Raw genomic sequence first — 16698 nt, 5'->3', positions numbered from 1 at the left:
ACGAAAACTCCTCCGTATGATAGTACCAGAAACCACGGTACAGCGTACCGTTGCATGGTTTTGCTATTACTTGACTAAAATGAGAATGTTACACTTACTCTTACATATATCGACTATGGCTTTGGAGAGTATCATTGTCTTGACTTCCTTGATTGACTTGATCATCTTGAATCATTGTTGAAAGTCCATTTGATTGCTTCATTCACTAATTGTTTCAACTAAGAGCAAACAATCAAATAACAAGGGGACTTGGCATCATCAATCTAATGTGTTCTAACAAATTCCCCCTTTGATGATGACAAGTCCAAACATGTGTGATATTCCCCCTTAGCCCATGGTTAGTCGGTCTTTGGTCAATTTCAACATAAACATAATTAATAAACATGATCAAGGTATTCGAAAGGTGCAACATGCTTGGCCAAGGTAAAACATTTAATCATGGAAGCTAAGACATAATTAAGGTGAACGTTAGCCTAAGAGTTAGAAGATCACACATAGCATAATTTAATCTACTTCCCCCTCTTGACATCGTCAAAGGAGGAGAGAACATGTCCAAAAGGCAAGCAATACGATTAAAACACACGCAAATAGTTTAAGCAAGATAAAAACAAACAACCGAAGGTGCAAGAGAGTGTCTTAAAACAAAACAAAGAGCCAAAGTTCAAGAGGAGAGACGGGTTAAAGAGGCATGAGTTTAGGAGGCATTCTGAAGACGTTCAAGGAGATCTTCATTCATGGTGCGAAGATCACCAACTTCATCCCTCAACTTGCCCTGTTCTTTGACCAGCCGATTCACAATCCCAAGGAGCTCATCCAACTTGGCGAGTACCACACCCATTTCAACGGTAGAACCCACTGTAGAACCCGACTGATTCTTCCTTTCCAATTTGCCATTCTTAATTTCCAAGTTCATCCGAGAAAGAAGGCCCGGTGTCATTTCATCAGTTAATTTCTCAATTGCAGGGCTTCCTTTCAATACTAACCCCTCCCTCATAAAGATGATCGAGAGCCACATACCATAAGGAACCACGGCATTTTTGTCAAAGTTGCCGTTTTGGAATTCAGTGGACATCTTAAGAATTCGGTGAAACATGAGGCGAGGAAGGTTAATGGGTTTGTGCTTGACAATGTGATGAATCAGGAGCATGTCAAGGAGAGAACATCTCCCACGGCTATTGTTGGAAGGGACAAGGTTACGAAAAACCAGGTTGAAGATGAACCGGATGGGGGCGGTTAATTCAAAGGCATATATGTTGGTAGGGCCATCATCGTCATGAGGTCGAAGAACCTTCATGACCTGGGTAGAGGTAACCTCATCAATTTCACCCCAATCTCGTTTGGGGAAGGAGGTAAGCCCAACATCACAAATATCCAAGTGAGCAGCAAGTTGGTCGATGGTTAAGACAAAGGGTTTCTGATTTATAAAAGCTGATAGAGTTCCTGATTCAACATCTACCTTGACTGTTGCATAGAATTGGATAACTTCGGACAAATACATGGGACTATATTTGTCCAACAGATTCACCCAACCCTGTGCATACATAGCCTCTTTGAAGTATTTAAAAGCAGGAGAGGTGTCATACCAAGATTTCTTATAACGTCTTCCACTGTGGAAGCAACAAATCAGTGTACCGTGGCAAAGCTTGAAGATCTCCTCCGGGAGATCGAGAGAATTAAGATGGTTGAAGATGTCATTTTTGAATGATTCGGCAAAGGGAGCAATGACAAGATCCATGCATGTGTTGAGAGGAACCTTCTCCTCAATGATCTCATTTTCATCTATGCTCGGCAAATCCCGATGATAACGAGCCCTTTTGGTTGCTTTGGTTTTTGACCCGGATCCCCTTTTTCTTTGAGTAACCTTGGGTTTTGGAGGAGATGCCTCTGGGGTCACATCCTCGTCATCATCACCGAATATTTCAAGCATCTTTCTCTTGGACCGGGTTCGTGATGCGGGTTTTGAGAACAATGGGTCAAGCCCATCATCAAACACCATTGTGCCATCATCACGATCTTCAACATCAACAACTTCATAATCGATTTTTTCAGCATTGGAACCGATTTCCTTTTCAACAGTGGAGGCCTCCGTTGCATCAATCTCACTCCTCTTATCCTTATCTAAAGTTTCACTCACCAAATCCTTTAAGAGCACATCATCATCATTCTTTTCAACTACAACATCATTATCCTCCTTCCTTTCCTTTCCGTCTGAATCCCTTTCATTTTTCTCATCTGATTTTTCTTTTTCTTTTTCTTTTTCTGATTTCTCTTCACTTTCCTTTTCTTTGTTTCCCTCTAATTTTTCTTCACTTTCTTTTGATTGCTCTTCATCTTTTTCTGATTTTTCCTCACTTTTTGATTTTTCCTTACTTTCATTTCCCTCTTTTGATTTTTCACTACCAAGTTCCCCCTCTTTAATCTCACTAGATTGTTCTTCTTTTTCATTGGTTTTGGCAACCTCATTTGATTTCTGAATTTCTTCATCAGTGTCAATATCCACATCAGCATCAAGTTGGAGAGAAATAGGAGGATTCCTACTTCTTCCTCCTCTGCCACGACCACCGCCCCTTTTGGCGGTAGTCTTCTTTCGTGCCACAGTTGGCTTGGCAGTAGTAGAGATGACTTCATCAGGTTTTGCAGCGGTTTTGGGAGCCATCTTTTTCTTGGCAATGTATTTTGGGTTAAATGAATTTCTGAGTTGAAGTAATTCTTTTGAGAGTCTTGGAGGCATTTTAAGAGAGAAGATGAAAAGGGAGGTTAATTAGCGGTTTTGGTTTTGGGAATCCGAAAAAGGTAAGGGTGGTTGTTTATTTAGTGGGTAATAGAGAGCATTTAGTGGAAACATGGATATAAATGATGGGTTGGTGTAATTAATCTAGGTGAAGGGACGGTTGAGTGTTGATAGAGTGAGGCTAGGGTGTAGGTTTTTAGGAATGATGGGACATAAAGTGATTTTGGAAGCTCAATGTAAAAACAACTCAAGTGCACTCATACGGTTGTCAGTCATATTTGTTCGGTATTTGCATGCATTCTACCATATTAGCTAATATTTAATTACATGTAATTCCTCCCTCTAATCAATCATTGGAAAACGTAATTTAATTTAGCGGTATGTCACCCAATAAACCAATTTCCGACCGAAGTCTTTCGAATTGTTCTCTTTCTAACGGTTTTGTAAGAATGTCCGCAATTTGATTTTCCTTTTTACAAAAGCTTAGACAAATATGACCTTTCTCAACTTGATCACGTAGAAAATGATGTCGTATGTCGATGTGTTTAGTTCGTGAGTGTTGTATAGGATTCTTTGATATGTTAATTGCACTAGTGTTGTCACAAAAAATAGGGGTAGTCTCGAAAGTAAGGCCATAATCATGCAATTGTTGACGTACCCAAAGAATTTGTGCACAACATAAAGCGGCACTCACATATTCGCTTTCGGCCGTGGACAATGCAACGGTGTTTTGCTTCTTCGAAGCCCATGAAATGAGACACGGTCCTAGGAAGGTAGCAATGCCCGAGGTGCTTTTCCTATCCAATGTGTCACCGGCATAGTCCGCATCCGAAAAACCTACAAGATCAAGTTCGTAGTGAGTTGGGTACCAAAGATATAGCCCTTGTGTTCCAATCAAATACCTAAAAATCCGTTTGACGGCTTTGAAATGAGATTCTTTAGGATTTGCTTGGAAACGGGCACAAGCACACACACTAAATTGTATGTCGGGTCGACTAGCGGTTAAGTAAAGTAAGGAACCGATCATACCTCGATATACCTTTTCACTAATGCTCTTACCGTTTTCGTCTTTGTCAAGCTTGACTTTAGACACCATTGGTGTAGGCATAGGATTAGAATTAGTCAACCCAAACTTACTTAGCATTTCCTTTAAGTACTTTTGTTGGTGAATCATCGTTCCATTCTCACATTGTTTGATTTGATGACCAAGAAAGAATCCAAGTTCTCCCATCATACTCATTTCAAATTCCGAAGTCATCAAATCAGAAAAGTACTTATAAAGAACATTGTTAGTTGCACCAAAAATAATGTCATTGACATATACTTGCACAAGCAACAGTTCATCTCCTTGTGACTTGATAAACAACGTTTTATCCACGGACCCACGTATGAAACCATTTTCCAATAGAAACTTTGAAAGCCTATCATACCAAGCCCTAGGAGCCTGTTTTAAACCATAGAGTGCTTTATCTAGTTTAAAAACGTGGTTGGGAAATTCGTTGTTTATAAAGCCCGGAGGTTGTTCAACGAACACTTCTTCATCAAGGTATCCATTTAAAAATGCGGTTTTGACATCCATTTGAAAAAGCTTTATACCTTGAAAAGACGCAAAAGCTACAAGCATTCGTATGGCTTCAAGCCTAGCTACCGGTGCAAAGGTTTCATCGTAATCAATTCCTTCTTGTTGGTTAAAACCTTGCACCTAGCTTTATTCCTTACGATTTCTCCAACATCATCTAGCTTATTGCGAAAGACCCATCGCGTACCAATTACAGTACGTTGGGAGGGCCTAGGGACAAGATGCCATACCTTGTTCCTTTCAAATTGCTCCAATTCCTCTTGCATTGCAATCATCCAGCATTCATCAGTCAAGGCTATTGTGACATGGTCTGGTTCAATTTTTGAGATGAAGGCATTGTGTGCACAGAAATTTTGAAGCGAGGATCTGGTTTTTATTCCAGAGGTTAGATCACTGGTTAAGTTTGATAGGGGATGTGAGCTTTGGTGTTTCCATTTCTTGGGGATAAGTGAGTTACAAGATTCGGGTTGTTCGTTTGCAACAGTAGAGGGGACTGTTGCATGAGAAATGTTTGAAGGAGGTGATTGTGGTTCGTTTATGATTAGATTGGGCTGTTCTTCACCATCCTTGTTCCCCCTGGATGAGGTAGCATCATCTTGTGTAGGAGGACGATTAGTTCCCCCTAAATTTTGCGCATCCTCCTCATGCAACAGTGGCTCCAACTGTTGCTCAGCTTCTTCTACCACTTGATCCATTTCATGTCGCATCATACCAATCTCAAAATCATCATCATATTCATCATCCTCATCATCAACCTGTGTGTTTGACACAAAAAGACTAGATTCGTCAAATATTACATGAACGCTTTCTTCCATTTTCATGGTCCTTTTGTTATAAACTTTATAGGCTTTACTATGATCGGAATAACCAACAAAAACTCCTTCATCACTACGAGCATCAAATTTGCCAAGGTTGTCTTTTCCATTATTGTGCACAAAGCATTTACTACCAAAGCATTTTAAGTGTGAAAGATTAGGTTTTCTTCCTCGTAGTAGTTCATAGGGAGTTTTCTCAATGATTTTTCTAATCATGACCCGGTTGTAAATATAACAAGATGTGTTTACGGCTTCGGCCCAAAAATTCTTAGGAACCTTAGAGCTAATGAGCATGGTCCTAGCCATATTTTCAAGAGTTCGGTTCATTCGTTCCACAACCCCATTTTGTTGTGGGGTTCTTGCGGCCGAAAAGTTGTGACTAACACCATACTCATTACAATAAGACTCAAATGACGAGTTCTCAAATTCGGTTCCATGGTCGGATCTTAATGAGACAAGTTTATAACCAAATTTGTTTTGAACCTTTTTGACCCAAATTAAGAACTCATCAAATGTTTGATCCTTAGAACTTAAAAAGAGAAGCCAAACAAATCTTGTGAAGTCATCTACAATGACACAAATAAAACGACTTCCACCTCTACTCACAACTCGCATGGGTCCACATAGGTCAATATGAATGAGTTCAAGAGGTAGGGAAGTACTAACAACCTTTTTGGATTTAAAAGAGCACTTAACTTGTTTTCCTTTAACACAATCATCGCAAAGTGATTTGAATTCGAATTTAATGTTAGGAATGCCGTCAACTAGATCAAGTCTCTTGAGGGTGTTAAGGGTCTTAGCATTTACATGACCAAGTCGTTTATGCCAAAGCCAAGGGTCGTTCTTTTGAACGCTCATGCATGATAGTGATTGACCCGACAATGCATACAAATTAGTCATGTAGACATCTTTGACACGTTTACCTTCAAGTATGAGTTCTCTAGTTTTTCCATTGATGATTCTACATTCACTAGCATGAAATTCAACAATATTACCTCGATCACAAAGTTGTGCAATGCTCAAGAGATTGTGTTTCAAACCTTTGACAAGCAACACTTTGTCCACGCATAATGACTTTGACTTACCAACTTTTCCAATACCAGTGATTTCACCTTTCTTGTTGTCGCCAAAAGTCACCATGCCACCATCGTAGGCTTCTAGCGAGAGGAATTGGTTTTCATCTCCCGTCATGTGACGAGAGCATCCACTGTCTAAGTACCAATTGCTGCTGCCCCTCACTAATGCCTCATGGTCTGAATCGGAGTCTGAATCTGTGGAGTGAGCCATAAGACACTTGATGTCTTCTTTCTTTGATGATTTGGAAGCACTTTTTGAGGAACTGGACGAGATGCTAAGTTTGGCGTCTAATTCATCCTCAAGGACATCGTCCTCTTCAGAATCAGACATGCCCCAAATAGCAGTCATTACCTTGTTTTTGTAATCACGATTTGCAAAGTCACGTTTTTCCTTAGATTTGATATCGTTCCACTTTGGGCATTCTTTGATTTGGTGACCTTTGTCACCACATTTAAAGCAACCAACAGTGGAGTTAGATCTTCTCTTAGGAAAACGGCGTTTACTAGAGTTGTTGCTATACCTTTGAGAGTTTCGACCATTTATCATGCCAACAATGTTTTTAGTGAACATTGCAAACTCATCATCTTCATCCTCCTCATCACTTGAGAGAGCATTAAGAGCGAGTCCTTTCCCTTTAGAGCTTTCACTAGAACGCTTCATGAGAGTTAACTCATGAGCCATAAGTGAGCCCATAAGTTCATCAAGGGTGAGCAATGAAAGGTCCTTAGCTTCCTCAATAGCCGTAACCTTCGGTTGCCATTTTTCAGTTAGGCTACGAAGGATTTTACGGACTAAATCCTCGGATTGAAAACCCCTACCTAAACTCTTAAGGTCATTGACAATACTAGAAAAACGTGAAGACAAACTATTAATTTACTCATCTCGTTCCATATTGAACATCTCATATTGTTGCATGAGAAGATCAATACGATATTTTTTGACTTGTGACGTTCCCTCATAGGCAAGGTTTAGGGTGTCCCAAATCTCTTTGGCCGAGGCACATCCAGATATACGATTAATCTCTTGGTCACCGATTCCATATTGAAGAATGGACATGGCCTTAGAGTTTTTCTCGATTTTCTTATAGTCGGCCTCAACATACTTATCCTCACTTTTCAAGGAGCTAGTGCCATCAGCATTAGTCACTTCGATTTTGAGGGGACCCTTTTGAATGATTAACCAACATTCATAGTCCGCACTTTTGACATAGTGCTCCATGCGATGTTTCCACCAGGCATAGTTTTCTCCCTTGAAAATGGGATACTTAGTGTGTTTTGAATCGTCCATAACTATAGGATCAACTCTTTGGATTTAACCAATATCAAGAGCACAAGGCTCTGATACCAATTGAAGAGTTAAGAACGATTAACACCTAAGAGGGGGAGGGGGTGAATTAGGTGTACCTTTTAAAAATTTATTCTTAACTTGGTTAATTAATTAACTTAAGTAGAGAATAGGTGAAGTACAAGACTTGAGAAACTTAATTAGATGTAAGTTCACAAGAAGATACAGCAGTTCTATGTCACGGTATAGGTGACTGTGACACAGAACTTGATTAGGTACATGCGAGAAATAGCAAAGTGGAAGAACGTAAGAGTAAATGAACAAACAAACGACATTTAAAAATTGGTTCAGCCTCTACTCCGAGGCCTACGTCCAACCGTTATTTTATTGCTTGTTTAGAAATTTACTCAAACTTACTAAACCCCTTACAATGAAAATAACTCGCCAACCTACTCCGGTTGCACTCAAACTTAAAGCTACTCCGCTTCAAGAGTTTATGGGTTCTATCTCAAGGTGTTACAGAATCTTGAATCTCAAGAGTTCACTAAATGAACATGGAGATTACAATGAAGATCTAACACGAGAATCATGGAACAAACTCATCATGTCACAGTACAGCGAACTGATACTTGGAGGTTTTACAGCTTTTTCGAAAACAATTTTGAAGACTTAAAATCAGAAAAACGTTTTGCAAACACTTGAAGAACAAAGCTTTCAATGCACAAATGATTTGCAAGGTTTTTACAATAAATGCTTTGGAAGTCTTGAGAAATAAATGTGACTAAGACACTCTATTTATAGTGGATTTAAGTCTTAGGTAAGTACACTTTGAAAGATTAAATCCAATATTAAAATGATATCTTTGAGTGATGGTAAGTGTTAGACTTGTAGGCTTGGGGCTTAAGAAATCAGAAAACTTAAGCTTCTACACTCAACATGTGACAATTTACCGAAATGGCAAAAAGCCTTTCTTACTTTAGAAGTTTGACAAGTCTTCTTTGCTATTTTGGTAAAAGGTGTTTGCACAAATCTAGAGGTTTAGTCAAGTGGGCTTGTGACTCAAAATTTCAGATTGTTTTCAAGTTTCTGAAAATTCAAATGCTTTAAGGTTTAAAGTTTGCAAAGTTTTGACACTTAAAAACATTTGGACGAAAACTCCTCCGTATGATAGTACCAGAAACCACGGTACAGCGTACCGTTGCATGGTTTTGCTATTACTTGACTAAAATGAGAATGTTACACTTACTCTTACATATATCGACTATGGCTTTGGAGAGTATCATTGTCTTGACTTCCTTGATTGACTTGATCATCTTGAATCATTGTTGAAAGTCCATTTGATTGCTTCATTCACTAATTGTTTCAACTAAGAGCAAACAATCAAATAACAAGGGGACTTGGCATCATCAATCTAATGTGTTCTAACAGCCACCCCTTTGTGCACGTTTTCCTAGGCCGAATGGCCATATGTCGTGTATGGTGTCGTATATAGCAATTGTATTTAGATCGAGTTGTATCTCTAAATTCTCGTTGCGTCGGCATGAAATGCCTGGGTTGTAATAGGGTAGATCCCAACGGCTCCCCCATTCCCCTTAAGCCTTGTTTGCTTTGTATGTTGTTAGATCAATCAACCCACATGCTAAATTACAACTTTGACAAAGTTAGTTTAGTTGCATCTAAATCGACATAGAAACTTCACATGTTAGGGTTTTAAAACGATGTTTGCATATCGCAGTAGCTACGACCTTGTTTGAAATCCGATACTTGACTTAGTAGAGGCCGTTATCGACGGGCGGGGTTAGGTGTCCTTATGGGCTTCCTAACACGTACCCTCACCCCTTACTCAAGATCTATGGTTTGTGGATCCGTCTAAATACCATTGGATTACGAGAGTCATTCAAATCGAGTGATATAGGGTACAAGTCTTTATCTTTAATCACTCGTAGTCGTTTGGCTTTATGCTTTTCGATGAAAGGTGTAAAGTTGACTTGAACGGTTCCAAGTTCCCATAAAACTTGGTGGCGAATCCAATTTGTCTTAATTCGATTCGAAGGAACCTCGAGTCGATTATGCCTAGTGTGGATCCCGCGGACGCAGTTCCTGAGGGCCTTGTCCACACCTAAAATCAAGTAAAAATTGTGTAAACTCGACTCACTTTAAAAAACATCAAATGCCCACTTTATTTTGCAACGCCTTTTTCTACTCCTTTAATGATGCGTAAGGAGTATTGCTCGCCATTTCTCATCAAACATAATTTAAATAAATAACAAGTAAAACTCTTTTTCTTTTCACATTAGTCTTCTTTTCTATTTTTCGTCTTCTTTTTTTTTCAAAAACCTCTTATTTAAGTATTATGTTAAATTAGAAGCCAAACTTTCAACACAAATGGATCGTGCACATCAATTTAAACCAATAGTCAAATTCCCTTTGTCATACTACCACAAACTCATAGACAATTTTTTTGATTAAGGTCGGTTGTTTTTGGGTTGTAGTTAGTATAGTAGGTATGCCAAATGAAAGGCTAAGGCTCAAAAGAGATAAACAAAAGTGGAGCTAGTTTAAAGGGTCAAAAAAATGGTAGTTTGGCAATGTGAGGCTAAAAATATATGCATCAAGTTTGTTTCATAAAATGTGCACAAAAACAGGACAACTCATGGTCTAAGGAATGAATGACACATTTATTCGTATTGACATGACACGTCTCGCGAGGAGATCTACTCAACCAATGAGCGGGTGCGCGGGTGGCTGTGTCCACAATATTACAATTTAGTTATTTATGATGTCGGAATCGGTTTATATACAAAACTCGAATTAGGTTAATAAACTGGAAAATAAAGATCGATGAAAAAACATAATAGAAATCATATATCAAAACGAATTCAAGGGATTTGATATGAACAAATAGAGTCTCTTAAATTCGAGTTCGAATTTAATAACGAAAACCCGCAAATATTAGTTATAAGGGCTTTAGTTCGTAAATTATTGAAAAGTATTTCATAAAATAATTTGGAAACTGAAATTATAAAAGATTTGAAGAAATAAAGAAGAGAAAACAAAAAGACGAAGAAACGAAAACGACCAATAGTTGCATGAGGAAGAAGAAAAAAAGCAGCAACTGATAAGCAACCCCTGGAAGAGGCGCAGTAGATGCCACGACGATTCCAAAAGGCGCTTCAGTTGATGCGTTTCTTCTCGACGTCATATCGTTGTTGTTTTGAAGAATAGTGAAGAGTCTATTGATCCAAAATACTCAAGAAGGGGGGGTGAATTGAGGATTTAAAACTTTTTAATACTTTTTCGATTGTGCGTATGTAATTGATTATTTAAAGTTTATTGGTTAAACTTTAACTAATCAACTAACGATTGTAAGCAAAATAAACAAAAGAACGAAACAAGAAGAGACACACGGATTTTTGAAGTGGTTCAGTTTCACAAGTCGAAACCTACGTCCACTATTCTCGATTAATAAATTTAGTACCTTTCTACGGATTACAAATTTACTAACTCAACTCGTACAACTAACTCTAGCTGTAACTCAATGAGTACCGTTAAATACTCGAGTGACTAACTTACGCTAATAAGAAAGCACTAATGATTCTAACAAAGGTTCACATTAATGAACAAGTTAAGAAATCAACTAAGCACTATTATCTTATAACAATAAATGAAGAACAAGTATGCGAGTTATATAACACACGACCTTTCAAAACTGCAAATCGGTTTTCGTTAAAAACACACGGTTTGCTCTTAATATATGAAAACAATTTTTATGCTTAAGGTCTTTATTTTAGATGTTGTAAATAGCAAAGTATTTATAGGCAAGGGAGAGATAGGCTACACGGTTTCTACAAGAACCCTAATAGCCGAAATAATAAGATATAATTACAAATTATATCTTCTTATTATCTCTTACCTAAAAGCCGTAAAAGATAATAAAGAATATTCTAAAAGATAGAATAATCTTTCCAAATATTATCTTTACTATAAATTCTAAGGTTATGATAAGATTTCCTAAAACAAGAATATCTTTTACCATAAACAAATATATTAAGTAAGATATAAGATATGTAAAGATATTATTATAGAACAAAATCTTTACCTAATATCTCTTTAGGTAACACGCATAACACGGCTCATAGGCTCATGAATCATGCAAACCCTAATCTTTAATATATAACTAGAATTTAGGTTTTAGAAGAGGCTATATGGAAACCCTAATTGATAGTAAAGTCCAACTCATAAATTGATCTAATAACCATCAATTAACGCTAACCATAAAACCGGACTCCTCACTAAACCGGGCTTTATAAAATAAATACTTCCATTAGAACATTTAAAATAAACATTAATCAATTATAAATCTATTTTCGAAACATTTATAAGTCGTGTATGAAAACTCAGCATTTCAATGTTATAGTAGAAGAGCTATAACATTGAGCTCTTTTACTAGTAATGTTATAGCTGTAAAGCTATAACTTTACTAATTAAGAAACTCATTCTTTGATTACCATTATGAGACAATCACCTATACTATTCTAATCTTCAAGGAGATCTTCGAGTATAGGCTACATCATCATCCAAGCTTGATTATTCTTTAGACAAACTTTGTCTTCACATAAAACTTGAATGAATCTTTGGATTGTTTGATCTTGAACAAAGGCTTGAACTTCTCATGTAATTGTCACAATCCTCTTTGTTGCTCGTAATAAGTTAATGCTAAAACACTTAACAAACGATTACACGCAACAAGTATATAAAATGTAAAACACCTTGACATCATCAAAACATAAACATATAAGCTATATGGTCCAACAAATTCCCCCTTTTTGATGATGGCAAGTCTCCTAAAAATTGTGACTAATTAAAAAGTTCCCCCTCAATATAACACCGTTATCTTGATAATAAAGACTAACGCAAGATCAAGACAATTATTCAAAAACCGAAACTTAAGAACTTTAAGAGACAATCGGTCTTGACAAGGAGCAAGCTTAGGTAGATGCTTACTACAAGCGTTCTTTCCCCCTCTTGACATCATCGAAAAGTTAAGAACAAATCAAAAATGACTAGAATAATATAAGACGAGACAAGAGATAAAAACGCCATAAGAAATAAAAGAAACATGCAAGACTATAAGCATCAAAAGATAATTAGCATACAAACTAAGAATTAAACATGTTTAAAGCCAAAGTGGGCCGAATGAACGCATGTCTAATAGAACACTTGGGCCATAACCACAAGTGTATTGCCAAAATGGGCCGAATAAGAGTTTGATTAACACACCATTAGATGAAATAAAAAGAAAAGCTAATTAAGGTAAAGGCTAAAGAGGGTAGGACGAAAGGAAATCAGATGTTGCGGGTCTTATACGGGTTCACGTAGTCGGGTCTAGTACGGTGCTCCAAAGCATCCAGATGGTCGAAGGAGCTCCTAACCAACTGTGAAAGAGTACCAATGCTCCTCTCAAAATTAAGCACCTTCAAAGAAAGAGCCTTTGTAGCTTCCAACGTGAGAGCTTGATCACCGGCCATCGCTTTCCCGTGCATCACCAAAGCACCGCCCTGACTCGTAAGGAAGGTGAGACGATCACCGTGTGGGAACACTTCCCCACGAATAGCCTTCAGCTCCCTCTCAAAACCCGCTAACCTCTTATCTACGTCCTCCATCCACGAATACACCCGACTAGCATCTAAACCCGAGTCTAAAGACCGAGATGGTCCAACTCGTGACAATGCAGTAGCCAAACTAGCCGAATGCTCCTCGAATTTTTCCATTAAACCACTCATAAACCCCTCCAACTTTGACTCCATAGCTCCTAAACCCGAATCCAACGGGGTATTCTCAACATCCTTTGCAAGAATCAACTCGGGTCCACTAACAACAAGACCCATTAGCTTGATCAACTTATCACACATACTATCTCGAGCACTAACACCGTAACTGTCAGGCCCTATTACTCCCTTAATTTCCAACAACCGAGATATCCACATCCCATACGGCAAATCGATAGTAGTGCTCAACTTGTCCTTAGTTACCGTAAGACTAGTTTGAAGAATATGATGCAAAACAACACTACCCAAATTCACCTTCTGACCTTCCAACCAAGAATAAACCATAATCGCTTCATAACTTGAGACCTTATCACGGCCTCCTCTCCTCGGCACTATTGTGTTCCACAAAAAGTTCAAGAGGAACTTGATTTTTGCCGAGAGAGGACGAACCATGATATTGACACCCTCCGTCATCTCCTCAAAATACTTCTTCACTAACAACTCCTTTTCACTTCCAACATTAGACCATTCAAGACTCGGATTTAATTCAATCCCTTCATTAGGAACCGAAAAAGCAGAGCAAAAATCCGAAATAGAGACGGTAACATCGACACCATTAACAACCGCATGCAACACTCCTTTCTTAATTGAGACACTAGCAAAGAATTGTACCACCTCAACCGGGTATATAGGACCCGAAAACTGACTTATGTGACTCCACCCTTGAAAATACAGAAAATTAATAAGGAAAGCAAGAGCGGGTACACTAACCAACCAAGATTTCGGATAATACCGACCACCATGAATGGAATACCTTAAAACTCTATTAACCAAGATGCTTTCATCATGAGTAAGCCGAACACGATTTAACCCTTCTTTTGTCGCGGCTTTCGAAGCATCCCGAAGCAGAGTACGAGCCACGCCATTCCGAACTATCACCTCGGGTTCCTCCACAATAGCTTCACAATCATCAACAACAACTTTATTTTTACCCTTGAAAAGACGACGTCTTTTGCCTTCGGAAACCGATTCGTCCCGACTACGAAACAGGGGCTAGTTTGGGTTTGGTTGTGGTGAAGGACAATTCATGGAATGAGGAGTATGTAGTGGAAAAGGTGATGTTTGGTGAGGAAAGGGGCGGTTTTGGTGATGACGGGTTGAGGATCGGGTATTTTTTGCATGAGATGTGTTCATGATGATGGTGATTGTTTGAAAAGGGGATGATGGTGATTGTTTGAGTAAAAGAAAAGATATGCAATGATGGTAAAAATTTGGAAGAAGAAAAAGTGAGAAAGTGGGGATGGGTGGACGGGTCATGCAAGGGTAGATATAGGTGTAGGGTTTAGGGTTAACAAGTGGAGGTAACATATGGTAAGTGTTATTAATTAGGAATAGGAAAGTGATAAGTATGGAAATTTATGGTGATAAGACATGAATTAGGAAGTTGGTTTGATATAGGAAAGATATGAGCCGTTTACTGTGAGCTTATTTGTGAGAAATTTTGTTTTTTTTTTGTTTTTGGAAAGATAAAAGATATGGTGTGTTTGTTTATTGTGATAAGAATAAGTTTGTACATCAATTAAATTCTAAATAGCAAATAGAATCTTATGTTAAAAATACGTCTATAAACGAAATTATTCAAGCAACGTAATATACGGACACAGTTAGGGCAGAGCAAAAAATCCGATGATCCAAACTGATCCGATATCCGATCCGCATCCGATCCGAATGTTTGGATATCCGATCCGAAAGCTAAGTTTGGTTTGGATATCTGATCCGAAATCTTTGGTTTCGGTTTGGATATGGATATTAGAATTAAAATATTTGGATATCCGATCTGATCCGAAACTATAGTTTTCTAGTATAATTTCGAGAAAATAAAATTTTATTTGATATAAAACTTAATTAATGTTAAAATATTAGAGAAATATCTAGGTGGTACTTAAATTTTATACCGAGAACATTGAAATAAGAATATGAAAGAAAATCATCATATAAAACTATGAATATAATCGTGTTTCAAACTTAATTTTAAAGTAAATTCAAAAGTATGGATATCCGATGGATATCCGCATCCGATCCTATTATTTTGGATACCCGAACATTGGATATCCGAGACATTTGGTTTGGATATTGGATATCTAACTTCAGGATTTCTAATATGGATATCCGATCCGAACTAGCACTTTGGATCAAATACCCGATCCGTACTCTGCCCTAGACACAATCATACAATCTTAACTTAACTAGTCAGTCATAAAAAGATTGAACAAACATAGAAGCTTAGGTACCACTGATTAAACCAATTTCCAACCGTAAAGTCTCAAATCATTCTCTAGCTAGAGATTTCGTCAAACTGTCTGCCCATTGTTTTTCAGTACTACAAAATTCAAGTTTTATATTCCCCTTCTCAACATGATCTCGTATAAAATGGTGTCTTATTGGTACGTGAATGTTGTGCGGGATTTTTAGAAATTATTATCGCACTAGTATTATCACATAAAATAGGAATACATCCAACATCAACACCATAATCACGTAATTGTTGCTTAAGCCATAAAAGTTGAGTACATACCTGTCCTGCAGCAATATATTCGGCTTCAGCAGTTGAGAGAGCAACCGAATTTTGTTTCATCGAACCCCACGTGATGATACACGGTCCGACAAACGTGGCGACACCCGACGTGCTTTTTCTGTCCAGAGAACATCCTGCGTAGTCGGCATCTGAATAACCGACTAGTTCAAAATTGCATTCCATAGGATACCATAGGTATAAGTTGGCCGTTCCAATCAAATAACGTAAAATCCGTTGTACGGCCGTCATATGCGATTCTTTGGGAGATTATTGATATCTCGCACAAACGCATACGCTAAACATAATATCGGGTCTACTTGCGGTCAAATATAACAGTGACCCAATCATCCCACGGTAAGTAGTTTCATCAACTGATTTACCGTTTTCATCCAATGTCAATTTCTTGTTCTCGACCATTGGAGTAGGCATAGCGTGTGAATTTTCCATTCCAAATTTCCGAATCAACTCTTTGATATACTTCTGTTGATGGATTTTAATGCCTTCATCTGTTTGTTGTATTTGCAGACCTAGGAAGAATTTCAATTCTCCCATCATACTCATTTCGAACTCGGAAGTCATCAACTCAGAAAAATATTTGCATAGACTTCGGTTGGTCGATCCAAAGATAATATCATCGACGTATATTTGAACAACCAAAAGGTCAGAATCCTCAGTTTTCAGAAATAGGGTTTTGTCGACGGATCCTCTACTGAATCCACTGTCAAGTAGAAACTTGGATAATCTGTCGTACCATGCCCTAGGTGCTTGCTTCAATCCGTATAGGGCTTTATCCAATTTGAAAACGTGATCCTCAAATTTGATATTCTTAAAACCGGGAGGTTGTTCAACGAAGACTTCCTCTTGTAAAT

This window comes from Silene latifolia, chromosome 2 (assembly GCF_048544455.1).
Source record: "Silene latifolia isolate original U9 population chromosome 2, ASM4854445v1, whole genome shotgun sequence".
NCBI lineage: Eukaryota > Viridiplantae > Streptophyta > Magnoliopsida > Caryophyllales > Caryophyllaceae > Silene > Silene latifolia.
The sequence above is the reverse complement of the archived record's forward strand: the minus strand, read 5'-3'. Positions refer to the sequence as shown.